Raw genomic sequence first — 19,485 nt, 5'->3', positions numbered from 1 at the left:
GTTAGAGTGTAGAAATGCAAAGGCAAATCTATAATAAATAAGACAGTATAATATTGGCAGAAGGTTAGAAAGACAGTACAGTGGAACAAGATAGAGTACAGAAACAGACTCATAAAAACAGTTAATGGATTTCTGGCAATGGTATTGTAAAAGTACATTTGGGAAAGGATGATTTCTTCTATAAAAGATGCTGTGTTAATTGGATGAAATGAAAAAAATGTTGATGGTTATTTCACATCACACACAAAACTCAATATTAGAGAGTATACATAATTTTTACAGGTATAACTGTAAAAATTCTTTTTTAAAAAAAGATTTTGCTTATTTATTTGAGAAAGAGTGCACTAGCAGGGATGGGGGAGGAAGGGAGGAGAGGGACAGAAGCTCCTTGCTGAGTGGGGAGCCCACCCTGGGGCTTGATCCCAGGACCCTGGGATCATGACTTGAGCTGGAGGCAGACACTTGACTGACTGAGCCACACAGGCATCCCTAAAACTTCTTGAATAAGATGTGTAAAAATTTCTTCATGATCTTGGTGTAGGCAACAATTTCTTAAGCAGAGCATCAAAAGCCTAAATGATAAAAAAAAAAAAAAAATCATAAAACCTCTTACAAACAGTGAAATATACCAAAAAGGAGATCGTATTTGTAATGGATACAAATGGATGTTTATAATGAGACTTCTATCTTGAATGTAAAGAAATCATACAAATCAATAAAAGAAAGAAGAAATACAATGAATAACTTCACAAAAGAGGATAACCAAATTGCCAATAAACATATGAGAAGTGCTTTGCCTCATTAGTCACCCCAAAAATCCAAATTAAAACTATGATGAACCGTGCACTCTAGAGGATCAATAAAAAGAAAAAGATGGAAAACATCAGGTATTGAAAAAGGTATGGAGCAACTGGAATTCTTGAACTCTGCTAAAATCACTTGCAAAAACTGGTAGCATCTCCTAAACCTGGATCTCATTTAAATAATATAAAAAATAGGTAAAACTAACTATTGTATTAGAAGTCAGAATAGTGGTTACCTTTGGGGTATAGTGTTTTGGAGGGGACATTGGCTACTGATAATTGTCTTGATCTGGGTGCTGGTTATGAGTGTCTTCACTCTGTGGAAAATCATTGGGTAGTTAACTTTAAAACTGTGTAATTTGTTATACTTCAAGAAAGTCCATTCAAGCATAGATTGTAAATAAATGCCATTTTAACAGAAAAAATAATTTCAGTGAAGTTTCAATAAAGATTTGACACTTGAGTTGCAGTTTGAAGAATACTTTTGAGTTCTCCAGGCAGATCATTTCAGGCAAAAGGAAACATCATTGTAGTACTGCCCTACCATATTACTCTTCTTTCTCTCCCCTTTTTCTGTATTCCATCCAACCATTTAAACTTTCCTATTTTGCATATTTCTCTTTAAAGACCTCTTACTCCTTGATAGTTTAATATGTTAGCACTCACAGTTGGGTTATAGACTTATATTCTAAATCGAGCAGAACCGCAGGAGGGGCAGTGAAACCTCCAGTCTCCCGGAGTCACTAATAGGAGAAATGTGCCGGCGGGAGAGCGCACCACAGACAGTGAGCCGAGCTCGATAAAGGGCTGGCGCGGGCACCCGGTGGGGGAGCCTCAGGGAGAAGCCGGTGGGTCAGGCGGGGGCTCCAGGCGGAGGGGGCTGCACCCTGCTGCCTTCGGCAGCAGCGGCCCCGACCTGGAGCACGATTCCAGCAGCACAGGCCCCAGATTCCAGGGCGCCCGGGGACAAAAGCCCTGGTCCTGCACTCCCCCGAGACAGGCAGAGGTGGGGAGGGCCCAGGACAGCGGGGACTCTCCTGCTGCTTGGTGCCCCCCAGCTCTGTAGAGCAGTGCCCCGCCCTGGAAGCACCTAGGCCAGTGTGGACTGGGAGACTGCTGTAGTTACTGCAGGAACTGACTCCAGAACTGGAGCCCTGGCCACCGCCAGTGGGGTTGTTCCTCCTGGTGTCACCCTGTGCCTGGGATGGGGCGGGGCTGCCAAGGAACAGGGGCCTCACAGGGTAAACAGCTCCCACTGAACTCCTGAGAGTCAGCACAGCAGCTCCTCCCCCAGAAGACCAGCTGGAAGGACAGAGAAAGAGCAAATTCTTGACCCAGCGGCACTGGAAAGTTCTAGGGGAAGTTGAGGAATTTATAGTATAGAACCAGAGAGTACCCCTCCTTTTCCCCCCCTTTTCCAGTACAACTCATTTTTATATCAGACTAAAAATTTACAATATTTTTCTCTTTTCCCACCTTAACTACAATATTTTACCACCTCTTCATTTTTAAATTTCTTCCTTTTTGGTTTTTCATATTTCTACAATTACAGGTCTTAGATATATTTTCCACTTCTAGATTCCCTTCAACATACTCAATTTAATTTTGGGAGATATACAAGATATATTTTTTTGTTTTGTCTTGTTTTCTCTGCCTCATGTTGTTCTACAATGGCGGAAGTTAATGCTTTCTAAAACATGACCAGCATGCACCCAGAACCAAGTGGAATACTGTGCTGGTTCATTCTATGAGATTATATTCTCTCTTCATTCCCATTCTGCCCTGCTCTTTTATCTTGTTTATGTTTTGGTGGTCAATGTTGGGGGTCTCTACAAGTATTGCTGTTTTATATAAATTTGGACTGAGCTTCTTCTAACATACAGAACTTAATACACTCAGAACCAAGAGGATCACCCTCTAGCACCCCTCAGATAGACTACATTCTCCCTCTACTACAACTTCACCACCACCACATCCCAGTCCCCCCCACCCCCGTTTTTCCTCTTTTTTTTTTCTTTTTTTCCACTTTACTTTTGCTTTTTTTCCCTCTTCTTTTTTTCTTTTTTCTTTTTTCTTCTTCTTCTTTGGGATTCATGGCCTTTTATTTTTTACTACTTTGTTTTAAAATTTGTTTTTCACTTTATTAGTCCTTTGGTTTTATTTTGTTCTGAACTTTGTTTTCATTTTCTGGTCTCTGACCTCGTCAGAATCATCTAGGGTGAAATTTACTTAGGTCGTGGTTGATATTCTGGACTCAGCCCACTCATACAGCCACTCTGCACTGAGCAAAATGACTAGAAGGAAGAATTCACCACAAAAGAAAGAAGCAGAAACAGTACTCTCTGCCACAGAGTTACATATGGATTGCAATTCGATGTCAGAAAGCCAATTCATTCAAAGTCTTAACTTATATGGGGACAAAGCACAATTATAAAGCTACTGGTGGTTCTGGAAAAAAAGCATAAAGCATTCTAGAGACTTCATGACTGCAGAATTTAGATCTAATCAGGCTGAAATTAAAAATCAATTAAATGAGATGCAATCCAAACTGGATATCCTAAAGAAAAGGGCTAATGAGGTGGAAGAAAGAGTGACATAGAAGACAAGTTGATGGCAAAGAAGGAAGCTGAGGAAAAAAGAGAAAAACAAAAGAGACCATGAGGAAAGGATAAGGGAAATAAATGATAGACTCAGAAGGAAAAATCTACATATAATTAGGGTTCCAGAAAACACTGAGAGGGCCAGAGGACCAGAAAGCAAATTTGAACAAATCATAGCTGAGAACTTCCCTAATTTGGGGAGGGAAACAGGCATTCAGATCCAGGAGATAGAGAGGTCCCCTCCTAAAATCAATAAAAACCATTCAACACCTTGACATTTAATAATGAAACTTGCAAATTCCAAAGATAAAGAGAAAATCCTTAAGCATCTCTTAGATAAGAGACTCTTAACTTATATGGGGAGAAATATCAGTTTAACAGCAGACCTCTCCACAGAGAGCTGGCAGGGCAGAAAGGGTTGGCATGATATATTCATGGTTCTAATATTTTTTAAAATTTATTTATTTATGATAGTCAGAGAGAGAGAGAGAGAGGCAGAGATAGGCAGAGACATAGGCAGACGGGAGCCCGATATGGGATTCGATCCCGGGTCTCCAGGATCGCGCCCTGGGCCAAAGGCAGGCGCCAAACCGCTGCGCCACCCAGGGATCCCTATTCATGGTTCTATTTTTTTTTTTATTTTTTTTAAATTTATTTATTTATGATAGAGAGAGAGAGAGAGAGAGAGAGAGGCAGAGACACAGGCAGAGGGAGAAGCAGGCTCCATGCACCGGGAGCCCGATATGGGATTCGATCCCGGGTCTCCAGGATCGCGCCCTGGGCCAAAGGCAGACGCCAAACCGCTGCGCCACCCAGGGATCCCCCTATTCATGGTTCTAAATGAGAAGAACATGCAGCCAAGAATACCATATCCAGTAAGGTTTTCATTCAGAATAGGAGAGATAAAGAGCTTCCAAGATAGGCAGAACTGAAAGAATATGTGACCACCAAACCAGCTCAGCAAGAAATATTAAGGGGGACCCTGTAAAATAAAGAGGGAGCCCAAAGAAATAATCCACAAAAACAGGAACTGAATCGGTAATACGATGACACTAAATTCATATCTTTCAACAGTAACTCTGAATGTGAATGGGCTAAATGATTCCATCAAAAGATGCAGGATTTCAGACTGGATAAAAAAGTAAGACCCATCTATTTACTGTGTACAAGAGACTCATTTAGACCTAAGGACACATACAACCTGAAAATGAAAGGGTGGAGAACAATTTACCATTCAAATGGTCCTCAAAAGAAAGCTGGGGTAGCACTCCTCATATCAGATAAATTAAAGTTTATCCCTAAGACTGTAGTAAGAGGTGAAGAGGGACACTATATCATACTTAAAGGGTGTATCCAACAAGAAGACCTAACAGGGGCAGCCCAGGTGGCTCAGTGGTTTAGCACCACCTTCAGCCCAGAGTCTGATCCTGGGGACCCAGGATAGAGTCCCATGTTGGGTTCCCTGAATGGAGCCTGCTTCTCTCTCTGTCTGTGTCTCTGCTTCTCTCTCTCTCTCTCTTTGTCATGAATAAATAAATACATAATCTTAAAAAAAGAAGACCTAACAGTCATGAATATTTATGCCCCTAACGTGGGAGCTGCCAGTATATCAATCAATAAATAACCAAAGTAAAAACATACTTAGATAATAATACACTAATAGTAGGAGACTTCAGCATGGAGCTTTCTGCAAATGACAGATCTTCTAAGCACAACATCACCAAAGAAACAAAGGCTTTAAATGATACACCAGACCAGATGGATTTCACAGATATATATATAGAACTTTTCATCCGAACACAACTAAATACACATTCTTCTTAAGTGCACATGGAACTTTCTCCAGAATAGACCACATCCTGGGTCACAAATCAGGTTTCAGCTGATACCAAAAGGTTGGGATTTTCCCCTGCATATTTTCAGACCACAATGCTTTGAAACTAGAACTAAATCACAAGAAGAAATTTAGAAGAAACTCAGACATGTGGAGGTTAAAGAGCATCCTACTAAAAGATGAATAGGTCAACCAGGAAATAAGAGAAGAATTAAAAAGGTTCATAGAAACTAATGGAAATGAAGTTACAACTGTTCAAAATCTTTGGGATACAGCAAAAGCAGTCCTAAGAGGGAAATACATAGCAATACACGCATCCCTCAAAAAATTAGAAAACACTCAAATACACAAGCTACCCTTACACCTAAAGGATAGGAGAAAGAACAGCAAATAAAACCTACACCAAGAAGAAGAAGAGAGTTAATATTCGAGCAGAGGTCAATGAAATAGAGACTAGAAGAACTGTGGAACAGATCAACAAAACAGGAGTTGGTTCTTTGAAAGAATTAATAAGAGAGATAAAACATTAGCCAGACTTATTAAAAAGAGAAAAGACTCAAATTAATAAAATGATGAATGAAACAGGAGAGATTACAACCAATACCAAAGAAATACAAACGATTTTAAAAATGTATTATGAGTAGCTATACACCAATAAATTAGGCAATCTAGAAGAAATGGACGCATTTCTGGAAAACCACAAACTACCAAAACTGGAACTGGCAGAAATAGAAAACCTGAACAGGCCAATAACCAGGGAGGAAATTGAAGCAGTCACCAAAAACCTCCCAAGACACAAAAGTCCGGGGCCAGATGGCTTCCCAGGGGAATCCTATCAAACGTTTCAGAAGAAATAATACCTATTCTACTAAAGCTGTTCGAAAGGATAGAGAGGGACAGAATACTTCCAAACTCATTTTATGAGGCCAGCATCCAAAACCAGATAAAGACCCCGCCAAAAAGAAGAATTATAGACCAATATCCCTGATGAACACAGAAGCAAAAATTCTCAACAAGATACTAGCCAATAGGATCCAACAGTACATTAAAATTATTCACCATGACCAAGAAGGATTTATCCCCAGGATGCAAGGGTGGTTCAACATTTGATAGATCATATCAACAAGAGAAAAAACAAGAACCATATGATCCTCTCAATAGATGCAGAGAAAGCATTTGACAAAATACAGCATCCATTCCTGAGTAAAACTCTTCAAAGTGTAGGGATAGAGAGAGGGAACATTCCTCAATATCTTAAAGTGCCTTTCTCCTAAGATCAGGAACATGACAGGGATGTCCACTCTCACCACTGCTATTCAACATAGTATTAGAAGTCCTAGCCTTAGGAATCAGACTTCTTGCAAGATATAGACAACAAAAAGAAATAAAAAGATATTCAAATTGGCAAAGAAGAAGTCGAACACTCCTTCTTCAGAGACATGATACAGTACATAGAAAACCCAAAAGACTCCACCCCAAGATTGCTAGAACTCACAGCAATTCAGCCGTATGGCAGGATACAAAATCAATGCCCAGAAATCAGTGGCATTTCTCTACACCAACAATGAGACTGAAGAAAGAGAAATTAAGGAGTCAATCCCATTTACAGTTGCACCCAAAAGCATAAGATACCTAGGAATAAAGCTAACTAAAGAGATAAAGGATCTACACTCTAAAAACTACAGAACACTTCTGAAAGAAATTGAGGAAGAGACAAAGAGATGGAAAAATATTCCATGCTCATGGATTGGAAGAATTAATATTGTGAAAATGTCAATGTTACCCAGGGCAATTTACACATTCAATGCAATCCCTATCAAAATACCATGGACTTTCTTCAGAGAGTTGGAACAAATCATCTTAAGATTTATGTGGAATCAGAAAAGATCCCAAATAGGGGAATATCGTAAAAGAAAACCATATCTGGGGGCATCACAATGCCAGATTTCAGGTTGTACTACAAAGCTGTGGTCATCAAGACAGTGTGGTACTGGCACAAAAACAGACACATAGATCAATGGAACAGAATAGAGAACCCAGAAATGGGCCCTCAACTCTATGGTCAACTAATATTCGACAAAACAGGAAAGACTATCCACTGGAAAAAAGACAGTCTCTTCAATAAATGGTGCTGGAAAAATTGGACAGCCATGTGCAGAAGAATGAAACTAGACCATTCTCTTACACCATAACAAAGATAAACTCAAAATGGATGAAAGATCTAAATGTGCAACAAGAATCCATTAAAACCCTAGAGGAGAACACAGGCAACACCCTTTTTGAACCTGGCCACAGTAACTTCTTGCAAGATACATCTTTGAAGGCAAGGGAAAGAAAAGCAAAAATGAACTATTGGAAATTCATCAAGATAAAAAGCTTCTGCACAGCAAAAGAGACAGTCAACAAAGAATGGGAGAATGGGAGAAGATATTTGCAAATGACGTATCAGATAAAGGGCTAGTATCCAAGATCTATAAAGAACTTATTAAACTCAACAGCAAAGAAACAAACAATCCAATCATGAAATGGGCAAAAGATATGAACAGAAATCTCACAGAGGAAGACATAGACATGGCCAAGAAGCACATGAGAAAATGCTCCGCATCACTTGCCATCAGGGAAATACAAATCAAAACCACAATGAGATACCACCTCACCCCAGTGAGAATGGAGAAAATTAACAAGACAGGAAACAACAAATGTTGGAGAGGATGTGGAGAAAGGGGAACCCTCTTACACTGTTGGTGGGAATGTGAACTGGTGCAGCCACTCTGGAAAACTGTGTGGAGGTTCCTCAAAGAGTTAAAAATAGAGCTACCCTATGACCCAGCAATTGCACTGCTGGGGATTTACCCCAAAGATACAGATTCAGTGAAAGACTGAGACACCTGCACCCCGATGTTTATAGCAGCAATGTCCACAATAGCCAAACTGTGAGAGGAGCCTTGGTGTCCATCAAGAGATGAGTGGATAAAGAAGATAGATGATAAATAGATAGATAGATAGATAGATAGATAGATAGATAGATATACATATATATAGAATATATATATGTATATCTATCTATATATATAGAATAAAGAATATATATATATAATATATATATATATATATATATATAATGGAATATTACTCAGCCATTAGAAACGATGAATACTCACCATTTGCTTCAACGTGGATATAACTAGAGGGTGTTATGCTAAGTGAAGTAAGTCAGTTGGAGAAGGACAATCGTTATATGGTTTCACTCATATGAGAGATATAAAAAATAGTGAAAGGGGGGATCCCTGGGTGGCTCAGCGGTTTAGCGCCTGCCTTTGGCCTAGGGCACGATCCTGGAAATCTCGGGATCGAGTCCTGCGTCAGGCTCCCGGCGTGGAGCCTGCTTTTCCCTCTTCCTGTGTCTCTGCCTCTCTCTCTCTCTGTTTCTCTCTCTCTCTCTATGTCTATCATAAATAAATAAATAAATAAATAAATAAATAAATAAATAAATCTTTAAAAAAATAGTGAAAGGGAATAAAGGGGAAAGGAGAGAAAATGAGTGGGAAAAATCATAGAGGGTGACAAAACATGAGAGATTCCTAACTCTGGGAAATGAACAAAGGGAAGGGGAGATCGGAGGAGGGATGGGGTGACTGGGTGATGGGCACTGAGGGAGGCACTTGATGGGATGAGCACTGGGTGTTATATGTTGGCAAATCGAACTCCCATAAAAAATATACATATAAACAAAATAAAACAAAAATAAAACTAAAAAAAGACATATTCTAAAAATTAATTGGTATGTAAATTTCTGATGTGTAGGCATACAGCTGGGCATTTATTTATTTATTATTATTTTTATTTGTACAAGAACCTCTTTAAAATAACACCATACAGGGCATGGCCAGCTTAGCTCACATCAAGGATGAATTCCACTGTGCCTGACATGTTGCCATACATAAATAGGCATTTCAAATACTAAAATATAGTAAAAAGCATTTATTATTCTTAGTTTTCTCTCCAAACGGGTCTTAAAATATTCCTAATGAGTAAATTTGACCATTAGCACCATATCAATGTTTACTTCACTTGCAGTGACTTATTAATAAAATCTAGATTTTCCCAAAGACAGTTTTAAGGAAGTAAAGTAATAAAGCACATAGCTCTTGTTTAAAAATTGCAGAGGAACATCAACATCATGTATTAGAATAGATCCTATTATGGAACTTATTAATGGTTTTGCATTAACTTGATTTTATTAATAATTACAGAATTAATAATTACAGAATTCTGTAGGAATGGAGAGTGTTTTTTCTCAAGTTACTTTTCTTGGTTGGAAGTAAGGGTATAAGACAACCAGGTTCATAGTGTTAGAATTAAAGTGTTAGCTTAAATAATGATCTATTTAAAGAGTGATTAATTTAAAATAAATTTCTTTAGAGCTGAGATTCATTAAATAGAAATAACCTTATATGAGATCCAGAGGTTTGTAATATATCTGCTTTTTTGTGCATACTTGGTACACTCAGTTTTTCTTTTGAATAATCTAATTTTGTAGGGTAATTTGACCTGATGGGGGCAGTGTGTGCCTTTCAGTCTCATATGGAGTCTAAATTCAAGGAAGAAAAGTTAAAGTGAAAAATGCCCTACAGTGATGAGAAGAGAGGCTGCAATAGGCTGCTGATGACTTTACCAGCTTTGAAATGGCAACTCACTTATGAACAAAACCAAAAAGGGATCAAAATGAAAAATCAGAGTTTTGTCAGATTTTACACAGTCCAGTACAAGGGCTGCTTGTCAAAAGATTATTTTGTAAAGCTAATAGGCTTTCCCAAGCCTCTTTCTTAATGCAGTCAAAACAGAGGTAATGAAGTCTCCCCAAAGATCAGCTTTAAGAGCAGCTAATGGATTTTTAGGCATTCTCCATAGTCATGATTTGCTTATTAGAAACATACAGTTCTCTGCACATGTACTTGTCTTTACCTTACTTCTTTGATTGGAATGTGAGGAGAAAACTAACTCTCTGTTGCATTAACTTTGGAACTTTTGCTTTTCTGAGCACTATCACTATAGCCAGGGCTATTCTGAGTATGTGTGGGAAGCTCTAATGATTAGTCTGGAAAGTTTGGGGTTTTTTGCCTTTGTCTAAGACAAATATATTTTCTCTTTCAGTTTTTTAGGCATGAGGCAAAAAGAAAAATGGGCCTTATGTAGGCAGTACCAGGTACCTTTCTGTCCTCATATTCCCTTCTCACAATGCCTTATTACGATGGTTCACATTGGCCAGAACTGCCCATTTGGAGTCCATTAATTTTATTTTCTGGTACAGGAAAAAGAAGACATTTACAGAAATGAAATGCTGTCTCTTACTCCAATTCCTATGTACTTTCTGAAGTATGACTAACTTCAAATGATTAACACCATCAGGACTCATTTGTTTATAGGTTAAGAGTATTTTTTTTAAAAAAAACCTTTCTTTAGGGTGTCTGCATGGTACAGTCAGTTAAGCATCTGACTTGGTTTTGGCTCAGACTGTGATCTCAGGGTCATGAGACTGAGTCCCTGTGTGGGGCTCCACGCTCAGCATGGATTCTGCTTGAGACTCTTTCACCCTCTGCCCCTCCCCACTGTGCACTCTCTCTCAAATAAATCTTTAAAAAAAACCCATCATTTTTGTTGTGAAATATAAGAGATGTGCAAATAAATACATAATAAAAAGATATACAGCATAATAGTTAATCACAGAGGACACAACCAAGTTTAAAAATAAAGGACATTACTGTATCCTGAAAGTCTTCCTCATGTATCTTTCAAATCACTAACTCTTCCTTCTTCACTAACTGTAACTAATACCCTGACTGTCAATCACTTCCTTGCTCTTCTTTCTTGCTTTACCATCTAAGTGTGCCTTCCAGGGATCATTGTCCTGTAATTCTTCACACTCTTGTTGCTATCCAATACCTCTAAGCAGATTATTTTTGAAACATTTACATTTTCTAGTTGTTTTTAGTTGAAGGGTCAGTTTGTACTACCCAGTCAAACATTCTGGGAAATGGAACCTCATTTATTTTTTAATTCAACAAATATTTACTAAGTGCCTGCACCCAGGTGCTATTCTAAGAGCTTGGGATATAACTGGGAATGAGTTACATGCACTTCCTGTTCTAGGTGGGAGTTGTAGTCCACCTGGGCTGTTCATGCAAGTAAACATTACAACACTGATCTTCAGAGTTCTTCTGCACAGCTATGAAGTGACATCAAATAAATCATATTGAGATAGGGATTCTGAGATGCCTGCCTAGAGAAGCATATCTTGGGATAAAGTTGCCCTAGGCTCTAATCTCCTTACAATTTCAATCTGTTTCAAAATGGAAGCTCTTTAAATATTTGCCCATTTCTAGGCCTCTTCTCTGAAGCATTCCTTTTACAGAACAGGAACTTGCAGAAAACGTTGGGCCTCTTCAGATAACCCGTTTCTCTAGCATACCTTGCAGGTGCTGCATATAATCAAGAAGTCAAAAGCCACAACAAGCATGAAACAGAGTCCAGGGCCCAAATTTTAAGTGGTTGTTCCTGCAAAGACCAGACCAGACCAATCAGAACAACCATGGACCCCATCCCTGACCTTTCACCACTTCCTCCTCATTATAATGCTAAAAATCATGTCCCAGGTGGAAACTTAATATGCAAATGAAACAGTGTGTAAAGAAACATGTTCTGTCAACTGCACATGTGTGCCCAACTTCTAGTATTTCTCCACCCCTGCACGCTCAGATATCCCTCTTTTCTTGCCTCAGCTTTCAAAAACTTTCTGTAGGGATCAGCATGTTACCTCTCTTGCTGCCTCCTTCATGCCGGGGCAGGAGCTTACAATAAACACTATCCATATCATCCTTGGCCTCCTGTCTATTTCTATGTTCAAGAGTCAGAGAACCTCAAGGTAGGTAAAAATTCCATGAAGATAAATATTAGACAATATGTTAAAATACATAGTATACATTGATTTTGCAGTGACACTTCCCTTTATAATATAATTTATAATAAGATTTTTTACAATGCTTTAGAATTTCAAAATAGATACACACACACACACACACACACACACACACCTCTTAGGACTATTTAGAAACACCATTCTAGTAATTCTAATATTATAACTGGAATGTGCTTGAGCTGGGAGGTCCTCATTGCTATGCCTTTTGGAGAAGTATGGTTTGTTGACTGTGATTTCCTCTTTCAGCCTTGCCATTTCACTTGCTGTCATTTTCTTCTTGATTTTAAAGTTTTCAGACTTCCTTAGTATCTACTGTCATTCATCCCTTTAAACCTTTTGCCAATCTCCAAGTCAAGTCTGCAAAAGTCCCTGGATAATTCTCTTTGCTTTCCCATTTCTCAATTTTTGTGGATACCTAGGTCCTGGTGTTGGTGGTTGTGAAGAGCTGACACTTGTCAAGGTCCAACGCAGTTTCTTTCTTACTAACAGCATTTTCCCTGAAATTATACTCTAATGTTTCTTTCTCCCACTATATCAAGGCTTCTCAATCTGGAATCAGCTTGCCAATTTATGTGAACCTCCTAAAATTTTGTGAAAAATATGTCTTCTTTTTGAATATATTAATTTTCCTAGAAGTGATATATTTTAAAGAACATTTTTTATTATGGAAAATTTGAACAAACATGAAGTAGAATATAATGTTTCCATGTACTGTTATGATCATGTTGCCACGCTTCTTTCTTTTTTAAAGTTTAACTTCTTTTTTATAATTATATATACTTTTGTACATAGATTATTAATGTCACAGATTTACAAGTGCTTCAGGTTGACATTGCCACTCTTATTTCACCTCTCACTATTTTGGTTCCTTGGAGTATTTTAAAGGAAATCTCTGGCATAATCATTTCTTCCACAGAAACAAGTATGCATCTTCAACTGTTAGTTTTTTTTTCTTACATGACCTTACATACATAGCAAAATGGACACTGATTCCTTAAATTCACCTAATTCTAGCCAATATTCTGATCTCTTTGTTTCATTTGTACCATTTTATAGTTATAGACTATTTGGCTTTTTTTTTGAGTGAAATAATTTAAAAAATCATTATAAAGACCATTTTTTTTTAGTGAAGATTATAGTTCACAGTAAAGTTGTACAGAGATTTCCCATATGTCTCCTATGTCTGCTTTATCAACATCCCTACCAGAATTACTGTTAGTTATAGTTGGTGGACCTACATTGACATATCATAATGACCAAGAGTGCATAGTTTACATTAGGGTTCTCTCTTGGTGTTATATACATTCTGTGGGTTTTGACAAATATATGATGATATGTATACATCACAATGGTATCATACAGAGTATTTTCACTGCCATAAAAATTTTCTGCCTTCTGCTTATTCATTTATCTCCCTCTGTCTCCCACATGGCTCTGGCAACCACTGTCCTTTTACTCTTCCATAGTTTTCCCTTTTCCAGAATGTTATCATACATTGATTCCAGTTGGCATCATACAAGTATATAGCCTTTCCAGATTAGCTTCTTTCACTTAGTAATAGGCATATATTGCACCTCAATGTGTTTTCATGGCTCAATAGCTCATTTCTTTTTAGTGCTGAATGATTTTCCATTGTCTGGTATTCCACAGTTTTATCCATTTACCTACTGAAGGACATCTGGCTGCTTGCAGGTTTTGGCAATTATGAAAACAAGGTGCTATAAACTAATCTGTGTGCAGGTAGTAGTATGGACTTAAGTTTTCAACTCCATGGGGTACGTACCAAGGAGTACAGTTGCTGGATCATATGATAAGAGTATATTTAGTTTTGTAAGAAACTGCCAAACTGTCTTCCAAAGTCACTGTGCCATTTCCCATTACCACCACTGACATATGAGACTTCCTGTGGCTCCACAACTTTGTCAGTACTTCATGTTGTCATGTTCCAGATTTTGGCCATTCTAAAAGCTGTGCAGTGGTTATTTCACTGCTATTTTAATTTGCATTTTCCTGATGACGAAGTGGAGCATCTTTGCAAATACTTATTTACCATCTGTATAACTTCTGTGGTAAGGCGGACTATTCAATTTTATAGTCCAGTTGCTTAAATTAGAATTTAAACATAGTTCACCACTTGTCTGATAAATATATCAAGTCTCTTTATTTTGTAATAATCACCTTTCCCCATTATTTTGCTATTAAATTGTTGGAGAAACTGAATTATTTGTTCTATACAACATCCTATAGCCTGGACTTGAATGACTGCCATCTGGTATTGTCATTTATCTTCTAATTCCTCTGTCCTTATATTTCCTATATACTGTAACCCAATTGTAAATTGGTGGGTAGTGTCTAGGCTTGTTGAGATTTATATATTATGCAGCTGTTACTTTTAAAATAAAATTTTATCAAAATGTTAAAATTAAATAAAATTTTAAAAATTGGGCAGCCCCGGTGGCGCAGCGGTGTAGCACCGCATGAAGCCCGGGGTGTGATCCTGGAGAGCCGGGATGGAGTACCACGTCAGGCTCCCTGCATGGAGCCTGCTTCTCTCTCTCCCTCTGCCTGTGTCTCTGCCTCTCTTTCTGTGTGTGTCTCTCATGAATAAATAAATAAAATTCTTTAAAAAAATTTTTTTAAATCAAATTTTTGACTTCTAAAAGTTTAAAACCATTGTAATAGATGCAACTATAGATAATATTCTATTCTTTTTAAAAATAATCAGGTAAAAATATTGTTTACTTTTTCAGAAAATAAGAATTAAAAAATTTCATAAGTATATTTGAAGTATATCCCAGGGGATGCCTAGGTGGCTTAGTGGTTGAGTGTCTGCCTTTGGCTCAGGGTGTGATCCTGGGGTCTGGGATTGAGTCCTGCATGGGGTTCCCTGTGAGGGGCCTGGTTCTTCCTCTGCCTATGTCTCTGCATCTCTCTTTGTGTCTCTAATGAATAGATCAATAAAATCTCAAAGTGTATACCAGAATTAAAAAATCAGTAATTGTGCTTTTAGAGCTAAACTATTATCCAGTTCTGGAGTCTTTTATGTTTTAAATTTCCTTTTTTTCATCTTTATTGAGGTTAATTGACATATAAAATTGTAAGATATTTAAAATGTACATCATGGCAGTTTGACATATATTAAGAAAGGAATCCTTCCCCCATCCCCAATCTAGTTAATTAACACATTCAAAAAAAAAATTAACACATTCAACACCTCACATACTTACCTTTTTTTTTTTTTTGGTAAGAACATTTAAGTTCTACTCTCTTATTTCATCTGTATAATAGAGTGTTATCAACTATAGTAAGCATATTTTACATTAAATCCTCAGACCTTATCATCTATAGCTGAAAGTGTGTATACTTTTACCAGTCTCCCCATTTCCACCAGTCCCCAGCCCCTGGCACCACTTTTCTGCTCCGTGTTTCTATGAGGTTAACATTTTTAATTCCACAGATAAATGATAACATGTATTATCTTTATCTGTCTAATTTTTTTCACTTACATAATGCCTTCAAGGTCAGTCCATTTTATTGTAAATGATGGGATTTTTTTCCTCGACTTAATAATATTCCATTGTATATATAAACCGCATATTTTTTATACATTTATCCTTTGATGGACACTTAGGTTGTTTCCATATCTTGGTTGTTGTGAATAATGCTAAATAAATATGGGAGTGCACACATTGATTTGATACCGAGTTTTATTTCCATTGGATATATACTCAGAGATGGGAACCTGGGTCATATAGTAACTCTATTTTTCATTTTTTGAGCAATTCCCATATTGTTGTCTGTAGTGGCTACAATTTACATTCCCACAGCAGTGCAAAAGGGTTCCCTTCTCTCCACATTCTCCCCAGTACTTATTTTTTGTCTTTTTGATGATAGCCTTTCTAGTAGATATGAGGTGATATCTCACTGTGGTTTTTGTTGAATATCTTTTCATGTACATGTTGGTTATTTGATGTCTTCTTTGGAATAATGTCTATTCAGTTCTTATCAGATACACAATTTGCAAATATTTTCTCCAATTCCATAGGTTTTATTTGAATTTTGTTTATTGTTTCCTTTGCTATGCAGAAGCTTTGTAGTTTGATGTAGTCCCATTTTTGTTTTCTTCTAAGAGTCTTAGAGTTTCAGAACTTACATTTGACTTAAATCTATTTTGAATTGATTTTTATGTATAGTGTAGGATGAGTCCAACTCCATTCTTTTGCATGTCACTGTACAGTTTTCCCAACACCATGTATTGAAGAGACTATTCTTTCCCCATTGTATATTCTTGGTTCCTTTGTTGTGAATAAATTGACCATATATTCATGGGTTTATTCTGGTTTATTTTGTTCTATTGATGTATTGTCTGTTTTTACACCAATAGCATATGGTTTTGGTTACTATATCTTTGTAATATAGCTTAAAATAAAAAAGTGTGATGCCTCCAGTGTTCTTTCTCAAGATTATTTTGGCTGTGAAGGTTCTTTTGTGTTTCTGTACAAATTTTAGGATTGTTGTTCTATTTTTGTGAAAAGTGTTATTGACATTTTGGTAGGAATTGCTTGGAATCTAGAGATTGTTTTGGGAAGTATAAACAATGTTAATTCTTCCAATCCATGAGCATGGGATATTTTTCCATTTATTTGTCTTTTCTTCAATTTCTTTTTTCAATATCTTATAGTTTTCAGTGTATAGAAATTTTACCTTCTTTATTAATTTTATTCCTTTTTTTTAAAAGCTTTTGTTTTTTTTTTAATTTTTTTTATTTATTTATGACAGTCACAGAGAGAGAGAGAGGCAGAGACACAGGCAGAGGGAGAAGCAGGCTCCATGCACCGGGAGCCTGACGTGGGATTCGATCCCGGGTCTCCAGGATCGCGCCCTGGGCCAAAGACCGGCACTAAACCACTGCGCCACCCAGGGTTCCCCTATTAATTTTATTCCTAAGCATTTTATTGTTTTTAATGCAATTGCAAATATGACTATGTTCATAATTTCTCTTTCTGATAATTCATTGTTAGTGTATAGAAAAGTGACAGATTTTTCTCTATTGATTTTGTATTCTGCAATTTTACTGAATTAGTTTATTAATTCTAATACTTTTTTAGGAGTATTTAGGGTTTTCTGTATATGACATTATGTCATTTGCAAATGGTGACAGTTTTACTTCTTCCTTTCCAATTTGGATGACTTTAATTTATTTTTCTTGCCTAATTGCTGTGGCTAGGATGTCCAATACTCTGTTGAATAAAAGTGGTGAGAGGGAGTATCCTTGTCTTGATCTTGATCTTAGAGGAAAGCCTTTAGCTTTTTACCATTTTGATGAAATGGTGATTTTGATTGATGTTAGCTGTGGGCTTGTCATATATAAACTTTTGAGGGAAGTTTCCACGATATTCATTTTGTTGAAAGCTTTTATCATAAATGGATATAGAATTTTATCACTTGCTCTTTTTGCATCTATTGAAATATATGATTTTTATCCTTCGTTTTGTTAATGTGCTTTATCACATTGATCTGCTGATGTTAAATCATCCTTGCATCCTTGGAACAAATTCTGCTTGATTATGATATATATCATTTTAATGTATATTAAATGTAATTAATGTATAATAAATTTAATGTTGAATTAATTTTGCTAATACTATGTTAAGGATTCTACATCTACCTTCATCAGTATTAACTTTTAGTTTTCTTGTAGTGTTGGTATCAGGGTCATGCTGGCTTTGTAAAATGAGTTTGGAAGTATTCTCTCCTGTTATTTATTTATTTTTGCGGGGGAGGAATTTGAGAAGGATTGGTATGAATTCTTCATTGAATATTTGGTAAAATTGACTAGTAAAGTTGTGTAGTCCTGCATTTTTGTTCCTTAGGAGGTTTTTGGTTACTGTTTAAATGTCTGTACTGATTATTGGTCTGTTCAGATTTTCTATTTCTTTATTAGTCAGTCTTGATAGATTGTATGCTTCTACGAATTTATTCTTTTTAAAAATAGGTCACCCAATTGGTTGGCATTAAGTTAGTCATAGTAGTCTCTTCTGATTCTTTTTATTTTTGTGGTATCAGTTGAAATTTCTAATTTTTCATTTCTAATTTATTTATTTGAGTCCTCTTTATTCTTAGTGAGTCTAGGTAAAGATTTGTCTATCTTCAGATAATGAGTTCTTAGTTTCATTGATCTTTCTAATTGTCTTTTTTGGTCTCTATTTTATTATTTCCACTCTGCTCTTTATTATTTCCTTTCTTTACATAATTGTGAGCTTAGTTTTTTTCCTAGTTCTTTGAGTTATACAGTTAGGCTATTTATTGAGATTTTTCTTGTTTTTTCATATAGATGTTTATTGCTGTGAACTTCCCCTTTAGAACTGCTTTTGTTTTATTTCATAAATTTAGGTATATTGCTTTTCCATTTTCATTTGTCTTAAAATATTTTTGACTTCTCATTGTTTAGTCTCCATGTTTGTGAATTTTCTAGTATTCTTCTTGTAATCAACTACTTTCATATCATCATGGTTGGAAATGATTCTTTTTTTTTAATTTTTATTTATTTATGATAGTCACACACAGAGAGAGAGAGGCAGAGACACAGGCAGAGGGAGAAGCAGGCTCCATGCACCGGGAGCCCAACATGGGACTCGATCCCGGGTCTCCAGGATCGCAACCTGGGCCAAAGGCAGGCGCTAAACCGCTGCGCCACCCAGGGATCCCTTGGAAATGATTCTTGACATTATTTTTATTGTCTTAACTTTATTAAGACTTACTTTGTGGCCTAACATATATATGATCTATCTTGGAGAATGTTCCATGGGCAATTGAGAAGATGTGTATTCTGATGCTGTTGGATGAAATGTTCTACATATATCTCTTAGGTCTCTTTGGTCTATTGTGTTATTTATGTCTGCAGTTTATTATTTTTGTGTCTCTATGATCTGTCCATTGATGAATCCATTTCTCTGCTCTGCTCTGTTAATATTTGCTTTACATATTTAGGTGTTCCAATGTTGGGGGCCTTGTTAGATCCTCTGAATGAAGTGATACTTTATTATGATGTAATGATCTAGTTTTTCTCTTCTGACAGTTTTTGACTGAAGTCTATTTTTTCTGATATAATTATAGCCACCTCTTCTTTTTATTACCATTTACATGGAGTATCTTTTGCCATCTCTTTTTTTCAGCCTATGTGTCCCTAGAAATTAAAGTAAGTGTCTGGTAGGCAGCATATTATAGAATCTTTTTAATATTATAGAATTTTTAAAAGTTTTAAATCTATTA

Source organism: Nyctereutes procyonoides, unplaced genomic scaffold (genome assembly GCF_905146905.1).
Source record: "Nyctereutes procyonoides isolate TBG_1078 unplaced genomic scaffold, NYPRO_anot_genome, whole genome shotgun sequence".
NCBI lineage: Eukaryota > Metazoa > Chordata > Mammalia > Carnivora > Canidae > Nyctereutes > Nyctereutes procyonoides.
This window is presented reverse-complemented; position numbering follows the sequence as displayed.